The sequence below is a fragment of the Notechis scutatus genome, chromosome 10, assembly GCF_049901735.1.
Source record: "Notechis scutatus isolate UNSWTSFEM ecotype Mainland chromosome 10, rNotScu1.2, whole genome shotgun sequence".
In the NCBI taxonomy this organism is placed as follows: Eukaryota; Metazoa; Chordata; class Lepidosauria; order Squamata; family Elapidae; genus Notechis; species Notechis scutatus.
In genome coordinates this window covers 20,253,807-20,268,181 of record NC_142018.1, presented here as the reverse complement: position 1 = coordinate 20,268,181, position 14,375 = coordinate 20,253,807, and positions in this window count along the sequence as shown.

The following is a 14,375-nucleotide window of genomic DNA, read 5'->3' as shown; positions in this document are numbered from 1 at the left end:
GTTTAATCTTCATGTGTACTGAGATGCCTGATTGTTCTTTTGAGCTATATCTCTATGATTGGAAACATTTACCCAAATCCACTCTGACGCAAGCATCACTTAGCTCTTGGATCGCTACACATTTGTTGCTTTGGTGCCCCTCCTTTAGTGAAAAGGGACCCCCTGAAGGTTAAAAGGCTGAAGGTGACTTAATGATATTACTCTAAATAATGAAACATTTCTGAGTAGCGGTTCCCTGGCACAGTTGTCTCTCTCTAAAGTGCTTTCCTTCACATGCAACATTAAGTACAAATCTCATTTTCTCTCTTTTGGCGACACCGTTAACCTCTTAAACAAGGTAATATCCACAGTTCTATGAACAACTTTTCCACTGTCAAATAAAGCACTGAAAATTAAATCGATGCCATTCATAGCTGCAGACCAAATCTGATGAAATAACTGCAAGCTATCATCATTATGCCAAGAGATTATACTTTTATTACTGGTAGCATTCTTGGAATAGAACTAAATACGAGTCAATAAATCTCTTGTTAAGTAGAATAGCAATGGTGCTGCAGCATCAATAAGCATTTTCTTTTAATTAATTAGCATCTGTGTCTTAAGCTTGTAAGGATCTAGGAAGGGCTACGAAGAAACAAAATATCCCATTTTCTCTCTTTGCTTCTTTTATCTCCTACTACAACACACAGAAAAGAAAGGAGAGACGTAATGGATTTAAGTACAGGAGTTATAAACTTGAGGAGTAGAATTGAAGAATAGGTGGAAATTTAAATAGCTCTTGTAAAGGAATAGGCTAAAAGTGCATGTCAAAAGGGTGGTCTTTTCTGTCTTCTAAGTCATTTTTTGGTATTTATAAAACTGGGAAGCCATAAATTGATAAGAACTATATATTAAATAATATATCCTTTCTTCCAACTTGGGACATCACAGATAGTTATTCCTCCAGTTTTATTCCAGTAACTCAGTGAGATACATTGGATTATAATATCTGTCTCTCTGTCTCTCTCTCTCCCTCCCTCCTTCCCTATTATCCATCCATCCATCCATCCATCTATCTACCATCCATCATCCATCACCTAGCTATCTATCATCAACCATTCTCCTTTCTCCATTTGTTAGCTAAAAAAGAAAGCGTTATCTGGCCTTTCTGATTTGTAGCATCTGTATATAATCTGGTTTATATTAATGAGTGAGGCAAGCACTACATCATAATTAATTTACCCAGTCATGTCAAATAGCTAAAAATAGATAAAAGAGGTAAACAAACAAACAAAGACAAATGCAAAGAAGATTAAATGAACAAGAGGATAGCTAGATCGAAAGCAAAATAAAATGTATGTAAGGAGTGAAGCTAGTTGGGGATGGGCAAATTATTTTCAGTCCAGATAAAATTATTAAGTAGAAATGAAATTGACATCTTGGATTTTAAAGCCCTAGAGACAGTAAGGCCAAATATTTATGCTGTGCATTCCCTAATCTACATTCTGTGTTGACATCCAACCCAAAGGAAAGAGCACTCATCTTAAGTGTATGACTCAAATGTTTCAAATTGAAGGTTTGTCTTGTATTGTACCAGTTAAGCTGCCAATTATGTCCTTATTTTTAATTCAGAGTTTTGCTTTACTATAAATATGTCAAGAGAAGAGGAGGAGGGAGGGAAGGGAGGAGAGGGGAGGGGAGGTGAAGATAGGGGAGGAGGAGGAGGAGAGAAGGGAAGGAAGGAGGAAGGGAGGAAATAGAGAAGGAAGGAAGGCAAGAGAAAGAGAATCTGGAAGGAAAGAAGGAAGGTTAGAGAAAGACAGGGAGAACAAAGGAAGGAAAAGATAGAAAAGGAAGGGAGAGAAGGGAGGGAAGGAAAGAAGGAAAAAAGAAAAGAAGAAAGAAAATAAAGGAAAGGAAAAATAAAAAGGAAAGGAAAGGAAAGGAAAAGAAAGGAAAGGAAAAAGAAAGGAAAGGAAACAACCCCAGGTAGCTTTTGATCTGGCCACTTGGCATACAATAATCCCATCACCATAGAAACAGTAGAATGTGCTTGAACATGACTACCCAAATAAAGCACGGTGATACATTTTCTTTCACCATCCTGGAGGAATGCCAACTGCCAGGGCTTCTTTTGTCAGCCTGGACAAAGTCTATTTTGTGCCAAATGGATTTCTCCTCTCCTTGAATGTGTTTGGCCTCCGCAAAAGTTAACTGCCTGGCGCATCCACCTCCACCCACACCCTCTTTGACTGCTTGTTCACAAGAACAAAATGGGGAAGGTTGGAGCCAGCGCTTCGCAATGTCACAATGCCAAAGAACCGATAGAGCAATTTGAAGTCAAGCAGCAGGAGCCATAAAGCGGAATCATTGGGATGCTGACTGGTGATTGGTTTTAAAATGAGACAATAACCCCCCCCCCTTCCCTACCTGAAAGTACTGGCTGTAGATCGTGTCCTGCCTTAGTTCTACACAAGAGTTGGGTAAATGATCTGAGCCATGGTGGCGCAGTGGTTAGAGTGCAGTACTGCAGGCGATTTCTGCTGCTTGACAGCTGCCTGCCATTTGGCAGTTCGAATCTGACCAGGCTCAAGGTTGACTCAGCCTTTCATTCTTCCGAGGTGGGTAAAATGAGGACTCAGATTGCTGTGGGCAATAGGCTGACTCTGTAAACCAGAGAGGGCTGTAAAGCACTGTGAAGTGGTATATAAGTCTAAGTGCTATTGCCCTTCCTTCCCTCCTTCCTTCCTTCCTTCCTTCCTTCCTTCCTTCCTTCCTTCCTTCCTTCCTTCCTTCCTTCCTTCTGCATAGAATGCAGTATTGCAGGATAATTCTGCACACTGCCAGCAGTTCAATCCTGACTGGCTCCAGGTTGACTCAGCCTTTCATCCTTCCAGTCGGTAAAATGAGGACCCAAATTGTTGGAGGGCAATAGGCTGACTCTGCAAACTGCTTAGAGAGGGCTGCAAAAGCACTGTAAAGCGACATATAAGTCTAAGTGCTATTGCTATTGCCAGTTTAAAATAGGGCCATCCAGAAGAAGATTTGCATGCAGATTCATGTGCATTTTTAGATACCTTTCCGATGAAAGCATTCTTGTTCTCATTTCTTCTTAATGCTCACTCATTAATTCAATGCAAAGTAGCTTTCCCGCTAATCTGTTTTAAATAAATGCCTTAAATCAAGGTTTTAAACAAATTAAATATATGTGCTTTTCCTAATTTGCAAATATTCAGCTGGCTCACCCATCCTTAAACACAGAGTGATGCCCTTCCAAATATAATTGCCAACCTCGGATAAGGCAAAGGCCTGTCCAATAATATATGCATATCTCTAACCTTGCCTGCAGTTTCCACTCGGTTTTTGCCACTTAAAAAAAAGGGTAATCAATCAAACTGTTTCCAATGGGTTTGTGTAAAAAGATTGTATTTCTTCGAATTATCCCTCAGATGTATCTTCTTCAACGTGAAATGTCAGAATATGTGAAGTTTTCAGCCTTTACGTGAATGCTCTATCTTTTGGGAGGAGCAAAATCAAACAAAATAACAAAGCAAAAAATCCCAACCCCATCTGTCTGCAGAATTTTACAGAATAACAAGTGGAAATGTGATTACGCGTGGCAAAATTCATCGTAAAATCAATAGTATTGGCTTCATTATATTTTGCTCCTTTGCTTTATGGTTTTCAGGATAAGGTTTCACAATAGAAAGAGAAGCAGAGCTCATAAAGGTTACTGGCAAGTTATGATCTTCTAAAATTCTTCTTTATCTACAAGTCTCATGCTATTTAGACTCATAAACATTGTGGGAAGCATTACACCCCTCCTCCTTTCTGCAGAGGTCAACCCAGAGTCGATATTGCTTCCTATTACTGCGTTCTTCCATTTTTATAACAAGGGAGACCATCTACTGTTAGAGTCCTCAGCAATTTTGGTAGGGCACAGGCACACCAATGCGCATAGAAGACCTGATGGGGAACTCTGACCAAAGCAAGACAATTAACTTGGGGTCTCATAACAAAGATGACAAACCCAACAAGACAGACACAGGCTTCAGAGAGTAATTAGGACTGGAGAAAAAACAATGGCTACCAACCTGCCTTCCATGGAGGACCTGTATACTGCAGGAGTCAAAAAGAGGGCTGTGAAAATATCTACAGACCCTTCACATCCCAGACATAAACTGTTTCAACTCCTACCCTCAAAACGATGCTATAGAGCACCGCACACCAGAACAACTAGACATAATGACAGTTTTTTCCCTTGAATGCCATCCCTCTGCTAAACAAGTAATTTCCTCAACACTGTCCAACTATTTACTAAGTCTGCATTACTATTACTATTAATCTTCTCATCGTTCCTATCACTCATCCCACTTGTGACTGTATGACTGTAACTTTGTTGCTTGTAGTAGCCTTACAATTTATATTGACTGTTTCCTAGTAAGATTTGATTGCTTCTTGTACCCTATGACTACAGTATTATTAAATGTTGTACCTTATAATTCTTGACTCTTGATGAATGTATCTTTTCTTTTATGTACACTGAGAGCATTTGCACTGAGACAAATTCCTTGTGTGTCCAATCACACTTGGCCAATAAAGAATTCCATTCCATTCCATTCCATTCCATTCTACTCTACTCTACTCTACTCTACTCTACTCTACTCTACTCTACTCTACTCTACTCTACTCCACTCTACTCTACTCCATTCCATTCCATTTGCAGGAATTGGGTATGTTTAGTCTGGTGAAAAGAAGGACCAGGGGGTGACATTATAGCAGTATTCCAATCTTAGAGGGGCTGCCCCAAAGAAGAGGGGGTGGTCAGCCTATTCTCCAAAGCACCAGAGGGCAGGACAAGAAGCAATGGATGGAAATTCATCAAGGAGAGAAGCAATGTAGAATTAAGGAGAAATTTTCCGACAGTTCCAACTAATCAGTGAAACAATTTGCTTCTAGAAGTTGTGGGTGCTCCAACACTAAAGGTTTGTTAGCAGAGATTAGACAGCCATCTGCCTGAAATGGGGGTATAGGGTTACCTGCCTGATTGGGGGTGAGGGAGGTTTGTACTAGAAGACCTCCACGGTACCTTCCAACTCTGTTATTCAGTTATTCTGTTCAGTTATTCTGTTAACTGACAGATTCTACTGGAAGATTGAAGTCAGCCTTTGAAGGTAGTCCAGACAAGAAGCACAAACACTGTACCATTGTTGTGAGGTTTCAGTCACTGAATCTTTCAAATCTGAAAATACCTCCATCCTCTTTAACTGTTCAGAAAACTAGAGAGGAATCCCTTAGGACGTACTTTCCACACTACTTCTGTTTCTAGTAGCTGAAACATCTATTGCATGGCAGTGGCCTAAGCTGCCACTCTACCTTCCGTGTTACAAGGTCATTCTCACAGACCATTACAACTGGACAGAGGTGATCTTGAGTAGATAAGATCTTTCTCTAGGGGATTAAAGATGAACCAGAGGCAGGTTCAATTGTACAATACTCAACAATCTGCTTGATCCACAGGTAAAAATGGTAATCATGCTGGAGAAACAGGACCTTGAAGAGCTCCGAAGTACCACTTTCCTTGAATCTGAATTTTTCATAAGTAGAATGAATTCATGAATATGGAATGATGTCACGTCAACTAACCTTGTCCTTGAAGTCAAACCTACCAACTTCAGTAAAGATATCCACATGATCTAAAAAATGGTTTCTACAGTAGATCACTGAAAAACCCCTTTATGAATACAATAAGAATGAAACAAATGAGCACTCTCATGTTTATTCAATGTTAGGAAAAATACCTGCTTCAAATGAATGCATAAATTGTCTAGGGCCGTCTGTATTTTGTGGTACTCACCTGTGAAAGATCCTTATACTTTCTTGTTACTTGGATATCTCTGACCTCCAATTTCTCTTCAGCATATATGGAGAGCGAGAGAGAGAGAGAAGAAAGTCCTTGAAAGTCAAGATAAAGTTTCTTCAAGGATTTATAGCTCTTGAGGTATAATGCAATTGGCTATATATTTTCCCATTTTATTAATTGAGACATCAAGATAAATATTGTTTTGGCTTGCTGAGTTCAAGATACCAAATGCTTATGCCATTCCTTTAAATTATTGAGCTAGTAACTTCGTTGAAATAAGGATATTGGGATGGATGGGTTTCTTTGTTGTTGCTTTAGGAAGAAAGTTTATTTTCCTGTCATCTGTCTGTCTGTCTATGCATATATCAATCAATTTATCTATCTATCCATCCACTTACCAACTCATTTTAGTGCCCCTATGATCAATTTCATGCATTTCTTATCTGAAATTGTCAAGCAGCTGCACAGTCAATTTTCCACAACTGCATAATCAGAATAGATACACAAAATTAAAAAAAAAAAGTGTGAGCCTGGGGACATGTTTTGACTCCCTCCTTCAGTAAGAAAATCAAAAAGCTTTGGTTTTGACATTTTTAGCACATAATGGTTTGTTCAGAATTTTGCTTGCCATGAAATTACCGGGCAAAATTGAAACATCAGAAGATGCTTCCAAAGTATCAGAGGACATACTGTACACACCCACCCAAGGAAGAAATAATGCGGGCAAGTTTTCATCATCGTTATGTCTCCCACTTGAGAATTTATAACCGAGGATATCTAACCAGCGTTCTTCTAAAATTACTCCTGGTTAAGGAAACCAGATTGGTTGGTGGCTTCATGGGATGGTCCTGTTGAGTTCAAAACTAAAGTCGGCGAGGTTATTACATTCTAATCTCTTGGCTGAACAAAAGCTCGCTTCATAAATCATTATTTAATGGCCTGTCTGAAAATGTCTTAAGGGTGCTCCATTGCAAGGATGCTCAGCCAGTCAGATTTTAATTATTAAAATGATGCAGCTCCTAGTGAAATGAGGAAATCAATCCATTTTGTGTGTGGCATTAGGATGCCAGGTGGAGACCGAGTAAATCCATTCCCATCCTAGCCCTCATCTGTTGACCTTAGGATTCCAAGACTTCCATGCCAGGGTTGTTGCCATTTGGCTCAACTTTGGGCACAATGAATCAATTGATCAAAATATGTATTCCACATCGTTCAATCTGTATACCAATCTTTTGAGTCTTTATTTTTATGTTTTGTTGTTTTTATTGTAATTTCTAGCTTCTGCTATTTTTTTTCCATTGTATTGTTTAATAGAATTACTGCATGTAAAAAAGAGGCCATCAATCAACAGTAGATACTGGTTGACCTCTTCTTCTCTTTGCATCCAACTTTTTCTGAGTTACAAGCTTCTGTAAAGAGCTCTAGGTCTTTGCATAATGTAAAGCTTGGTTAGTACACTGATGATGTTACCTAGTTTGGGAAATGAAATGTCTGCAAGAAAACAACCCAGCTCAAAGAGTGCAAAGGACCCCTTAGTCCTTCTCCTCTTCCTCCCCCTCCCCCTTCCCTCAAAACCCCCTCTCTTCTAGCACTGATGATGTTACCTAGTTTGGGTCATGAAATGTCTGCAAGAAAACCACCAAGCTCAGAGAGCACCAAGGACCCCTCATTTCAACCCTGAGCTACATATTCTCCTTTATTGGAAACCTGGTTATTTGTACCTCAATGGGAATTCTGAGTTGATGTATTTGATGGATTTATTTGTTTGTTTTCTTGGCTTTCCATGGTATTCTCAGGTGTTTCTCCAACATCTCCGACATTCAACATCAACAATCTTCCTATGCAGCTTCTTCAAAGTCCAATTTTCAGTTCCATAGAACGACATAGAGGAAAGCATTGTTTGCATGATTCTGATCTTTAACAGCATTTTCAAAGAAATACCAAAAAGTTTAAACATATAGACATTTTTTTTGCTTTGAACCATGGAGTTCAGTCTCACATTACCATACTGTAGTGACTTTGGAAGCACCATAAAAAAAGAAGTCCTGATATGAGATCATTCACAAGACAGCTTGAGCTCACAGAGTTAAATTTCATACATCTATGAAATAAAGAAATAAAATAAATAATAGTTAAGATTCTAAAACGACCAGGATTGGGGTAAAACCAAAACCAAGCAAGCCGCATTGCTTTGCTATTCACTTGGAAGGGGCTTGTGGCATTTGGTGTTGGATCTGGAATAACATTTGCAGAAGCAGGACAAAAAAATGTAAGGTAATGAAAATTCTGCAGGTTGCAAGGTTTCCTTACAGTCATGAGTATGGAGTAGATCCTGTTTTCCTTGTGTCATGATTTTTCTGGGCCATTATGCTTGTGCCTTAATAAATTATACAAACAAACCTGTTGTTCTTAATGCATGAGATGGTAGAGACGGAAATTTGTAGCTTTAAAGATTTTCTCTGAAAAGATTTCTGTCCTTCCCTGTTAGCCTGAGCAATCATAAAGAGTCATCTTTATGGACAGCAGTAACTTAATCTACTCCTTTCCCCCTTTTTAAGAAGAGAGGAAAAAGTTCATGGTTGGTTTTCAGAGTCACCATCTGAGAGAGAGAGAGAGAGAGAGAGAGAGAAAGAGAGAGAGAGAGAGACAGACAGACAGACAGACAGACAGACAGACAGACAGAGACAGAGAGACAGAGAGAATGTGGGAGAGAGAAACAGAGTGGGAAAGAGAGAGGGAGAGGGAGAGGAAGAGGGATTGGCTTTGTGGGGGGAAAAAACAACTGGTGATTTTTAAGAAGAACCTGCAGTGTTATAGGGTCTGATGCTTATGCTGGAGGTTGGACTAGATTAGAAGACCTCCAAAGTCCCTTCCAACTCTGTTATTCTGTAAAATGAAGTTTTCATTTAAAAAGAGAGAGGAGAAAATTGAAGGCCCCAGGTTCAATTCTCCAAATTGCCGAGAAAGAAAAATCAACCAAATATCTACCAGATTAAACTATATGTGGTGATATCAATTTAATTGAGCATCAAGGAGCCTTCATTCCTATTGAGCCATGGATGCAGAATCCATAACCTATTTTAGTATCAGCTGAAGCTCATCCAACCAGCAGTTATTTTTGGTCCATGAGGTGTTTTCTTCTACACTACTGGCTTATATTCCATCCTATTATTCTAGCATCAATCCTTATTGACTAGGCAATTGAAGCCTACTGTACTCATGCAGTCTGATAGACCCCCATAGCATTTTCAACAATGTTCAGAGGAAACAGGACCTAGACCTATGTTTATCAACTTTGGCAACTTTCAAATGAGAGGACTTCAACTTCCAGAATTGCACGGATTCTGGCTGCTCTAGAGAACAGATTGTGTGGTACATCAACCCAACTCATTGGGTTGATGTAACCATTGCTTTAAGCCAGGGATTCTCAACTTGAGTAACTTTAAGAGGTGTGGACTTCAACTCCCATAATTCCCCAGGGTCTGGCTTCTCTAGAGAACAGTCTCTATGGTTGCTGAAACTCACTGAGTTGAGTTGAGTTGACCAATGCTTCAAGGCAGTGTTTCTCCACCTGGACAACTTTCAGATGGGTGGACTAACTGCCAGAAATGGTCTAGGTCAGTGGTGGGATTAATTTTTTTTTAGTATCGGTTCTATGAGTGTGGCTTGGTAGGCATAGTGTGGCTTGGTGGGCATGGCAGGGGAAGTCTCCATTCCCTCCCCACTCCTGGGGGAAAGTTACTGCAAAATCCCATTCCCTCCCCACCCCATAACCTGCTTTCCAGCTCTGTTCTCCTATGCAGGGCAACAAAAGAAGACCCAACCAATCAGCTGGGACTTGGGAGGCAGAGAAGAGATGGGGGCGGGGCCAGTCAGAGGTGGGATTTGCCGGTTCTCTGAACTACTCAAAATTTCCGCTACCCGTTCTCCAGAACTGGTCAGAACCTTCTGAACATTACCTCTGGCTTAGGTGATGATACTGCCATCATTCAGTGTTCATAACTGCTTCTTATCAGACTAGAGAGAAGTTAAGGAGAAGTATCAGACGATCCTAACTTAGTTCAGTATTTTGGCTGACAGAGTAGAGTCGATTAAATTTGCAGTGCCACTAACTGAATAAGGTAGCAAGAGGTAACTGAATACTAAATCCGCAAATAACATGGACGACACTGCAGTGTTAACATGATATGTATAAATAGAACAAGCAATTTGGTTAGAAGAATCTCACTGGTCTATTAGTAAATTAATGTGAGATTCACAGTCGCCCACGGTATAGCCAGATGTGTTCTTTTCCAGAATATCATATTGAGGATGGTGACTCCTGTTTCTCCAAACTTATTATCTAGTTAACATCAAACAAACTTTGCAACCAAAAGTTTCTTTTCTGATGTTGCCAGTTTATGGCAGACCTGTTTCTCAAAATAAACGTATAATGCAAAAGGCATTTTGAACCTACCGAAGTTTGTGATATATATTTCAATAAGTACCAAATGTCATATAGATATATATGTGATATATATGTGTGGAATGTTGCATATATAGATATCATACTGGCAAACTGAGATTTAAATAACTAGAATATGGCAGTTTTACAGAATAAAAAAAAACTTTGACTTGGCTGGGTTTAATGAAACAAATCTATGACTTTAGTTCGAAAAGCTGAGAGAGAATGCAAGGAAAACATTAACTTGATTCAAAGGAAACTTGGAGATAAAAAAAGCTGAATAAACCTTATCATGGAATGTTTTGATAAATTGCTGCTTGGAATTATAAATCTGTTTTTCCAAATACCTTGGGGAAAGAAAGTCTATTCTGTCTTGATATATTGGTTGGTTTTTACTTTTTTTCCCTCCTCAGAAGGACTATTAACCTTTGAACAGTGTTGTGTAATGCATATAATTATTTGGCCAATGCCAAGTTAGGGGAGACTTGTCCTAAAGGGTGGGACAGTGTTGCTGTTTTTCTGACATTAAAATAAAGGAGGAGAGGAGAGAGGAGAAGAGAGGAGAGAAGAAGAGAAGGGAGAGGAAGGGAGAGGAGAGAGAGAGAGGGGAGAGGAGAAGACAGGGGAGAGGAAGGGAGAAAAGAGAGAGGAGAGAAGAGAAGGGAGAGGAAGGGAGAGGAGAGAGAGAGGAGAAGAGAGGAGAGGAGGGGAGAGGAAGGGACAGGAAGGAAAGGGAAGAATTTCTGGAACACATTTGAAACTTCTATATGAATGTTGACTTGCTTTTTCCCCCTTCCTTCCTCTTAAACCCAAGTGAAGATGGCCTGATTCCATAATATTACTGAACACCAGTATCTGCTGAATCTATTAATAGCTTCTATGCTCTCAGACTCTTTGAACAAATATCATAGTTACAGCCACCAAGCGCCAATGTTAACTCTAAAACAACCAGAGATAGACAATAATTAGCAATTGTTTGTTTGAAATTGAATGTTGTTCAAACACTTTCTCTTCCTCTGTCTGCCTGTTTATTTCTCCACTCCCCCCCTCTGTCATATCTCTCTCATGCTCCATTTCTCTCTCTCTTTCTCTCTCTCTCTGTTTCTCTGTATCTATCTCACCCACTCTGTTTCTCTCTCTCTCTCTCTCTCTCTTTCTCCCTCCCTCTCCCTTTCTCCCTCTGTCATTCTATCTCTCTACCTCTATCTTTCTATCATCACCCAGCAAATCACCTGGGTGGACAGACCACTCAAAAGCATTATTGCTCTCTGTAGCACCAACTTTTCCCATTTCAATTTCTCTCAATTCAGACTTAGTAAAGGCCTTCCTTTTCCTTGCAGTTCCAAATACCGCAGCTATCAACTCATCAAACATTCCTATGCCTGTTTTAGTAGTTGCCATTAAAAAAAAAAGGAGAGGGGGGGGGAGGAAGGAAATCTGGAAGAGCAGTGCAACAGTGAAAGTACATTCCAACTCTTATCTTTAAAAGATTGCAACTAAAATACCAGAGCTTTTGCCTGCGAATATATTTAACTGGAGAATGCGATTGATGACACCCAGCCCGTGAAGGTGCTCAATGGGAGAATCTGATTTATGACAACACCCGGGGGGGGGGAGGAGGAGGGGAAACAGGGTCACAGGGGACTGTAAATAATGTAAGCCAGAGTTGGCTTCATGCAGAACAGTGCCAGTATGTCGCCTCTAATAAATCCTTTGAAGTTTTTTGAAGTTTGGCTTGAGAATTGTGATATAATTAGAATGATTGTTGGAATCCTGACAGTGGCACTGATGACTGAGATGTTAGCCCATGAAAAGCTTTACTTTTAATAAATTAATTGTCCCATTTATTCTTGGAAAACACTTGCATGTTCCTATAGACGTACATGGCTACAGTCTGGGAAGTTTTCAAAGAATTAATAATTTCCTCTTTTAAACTTTGGGTAGCCTTTCTTTCTTTTTTTTGCAGCCTTTCAAATCCCTGCCAAAGCTGATGTTGTAACCACCTGCTCATGGTCACAAAATGTTCAATCTCCATTTGTAAGATTAACAGCCATCTTGGAGATAAATCTTGATTATGTTTTTCAGAACAGAGTGCGGGCGCCCCCCGTTTAAAGCCAAGATTATATTGCTTTTCTCAGCCATATGGTGCGAAAGATGCTTTATTAAAGGACTGTTCCTTCTATCCATTCCATCAGTGAAAAAAGCATGTGAAGAATCAACAAACATACATCAGCCTAGGAATTAACTCCATGCCCTCCATAAAGCTTGACCAAACTAATTTTAATGCATTGGCTAATTAAAAGTACTAATTAAAAATTATTATTGGTTTCTAATGACTATTTTTTGAAAAATTCATCTCCTATGATTCTTGGCTCAGTTAGGAAAAAAGCAGAGATACTGAAGCCAAATACATAAATGTATGTATGTATGTATGTTAGCCAACTTTCCATGTTTGCTTACACTCTGCCAACGCCCCCTCCCAATTCAGGAAATCGTTTGCAAGACAGGATCTCAAAGGAGGAAACAGAAGCAGAAGTCTGAGAAGTGTCCTCAGGATGAATTTATATAATTCCCACCTAATCCAAGCCGTGTTTCCTTTTATGCTCACTCACATATGCATGCCAGCTGATTTTCCCCAACACTGTTTATCTTTTATAAAGAAAAAAGCTTCAAGAACCTGGTCAACAATTTCCTTCTGTTAGCCAGTTTGACAGCTGGGTTTTCTCTGGCTGGGAAAACTTGTTACCATTCTCTGCTTCGATCTCCACCAGAAGTCATTTGCAGAGGATGAAGCCAAACCTGTGAAGCCAATTCATTCTTTCTGACATATTTCTCCAGAATATACGTACCTTCTTCTGCTTCATGGAGCTTCAAACTTTCCTCAAACCAACTACCTATGAACAAAGCTATGTCTCTGTTCTGCTGCCCTGCTAAAACCATCAATCTTCGGCATCCATCACCACCAACAGGAAGCCAGAGATGAATGTAAGTTCTCACACTCTTTCCAGAGGAGCCAAGTGGAAGCCTTCTATTTCAAGGATTTAAGACTCTTCGTGAAGACTTCTTAACTCTAAAGTATTTCGTCTTTCCCATCACAGTACTCTACACTACTCCATCTTGTGGGGTCCTTGTGAGGTCCTCTGAGCTTGGTTGTTTTCTTGCGAGTTGTTTTGGTGGTGGTGGGCACTGCAAATTGATGGTTTTAACAAAGAGCAGAGAGGAGCTAGGTACCCTCAGTGCTAACCGATGATGTTACCTAGTTGGGTCATGAAAGATCTGCAAGAAATGTTTCACCAAGGAGCACATAGTTCAACCCTGAGCTACAAAGATCCTCCTCTGTTGGTACCATATATGGGAATCAAATGCTTCAGAAAGCATGTGAATGGGAGAAATTTACCTGTGGACAAAACTAGCACCAATTATGTTACCTAGTTGGGTCATGAAACATCTACAAGAAAACCACCAAGCTCACAAGGACTCCACATTTCAACCCTGAGTGTCGAAGATTCTTTTCTATCAATGCTCCATCTTGTCGAGGTTCACACAAACTTAATTTTTGGACTTGCACAGTGCATCAAAGAAGAATGGTTTAAATGCCCTGTCTTTCTTTGTGCCACCTTGTTTCCAGCAGTTTGAAGATTACCTGGTTTCCTAGGGGAAACTTCTCAAGTGGAAACAGAAAGAAATAATCCACCCAACTTCTCCAAGTAGAGAGTTTTGAGAAGGTTTTTTGGGGGCACATTTACTCTTTGCCCTGCAATTACCTCTTTTGAAGTGTACAAAGAAGAACAAATTATGGGCTTGTCCCCGAAAGCTTTTTGTACACACACACACACACACACACACACACACACACACACACACACACCTTGCATTACGAGAATCTCACAGGTTAGTAAAATACATTTCTCTGGACAAAGTAGAGAATTTTTGTTTGAAAAGGAGCATTTAGACATCCAGACGGTATGTCTCTCCATTCCCCCAGATTTCCATCACCAGTATAGACATGTTGCTATTTATTAATAACCTGTAATTCTGTTTACAGGAATTGAAGGGGAAATATTGGCATTTTTCAAAACTGGCAATATT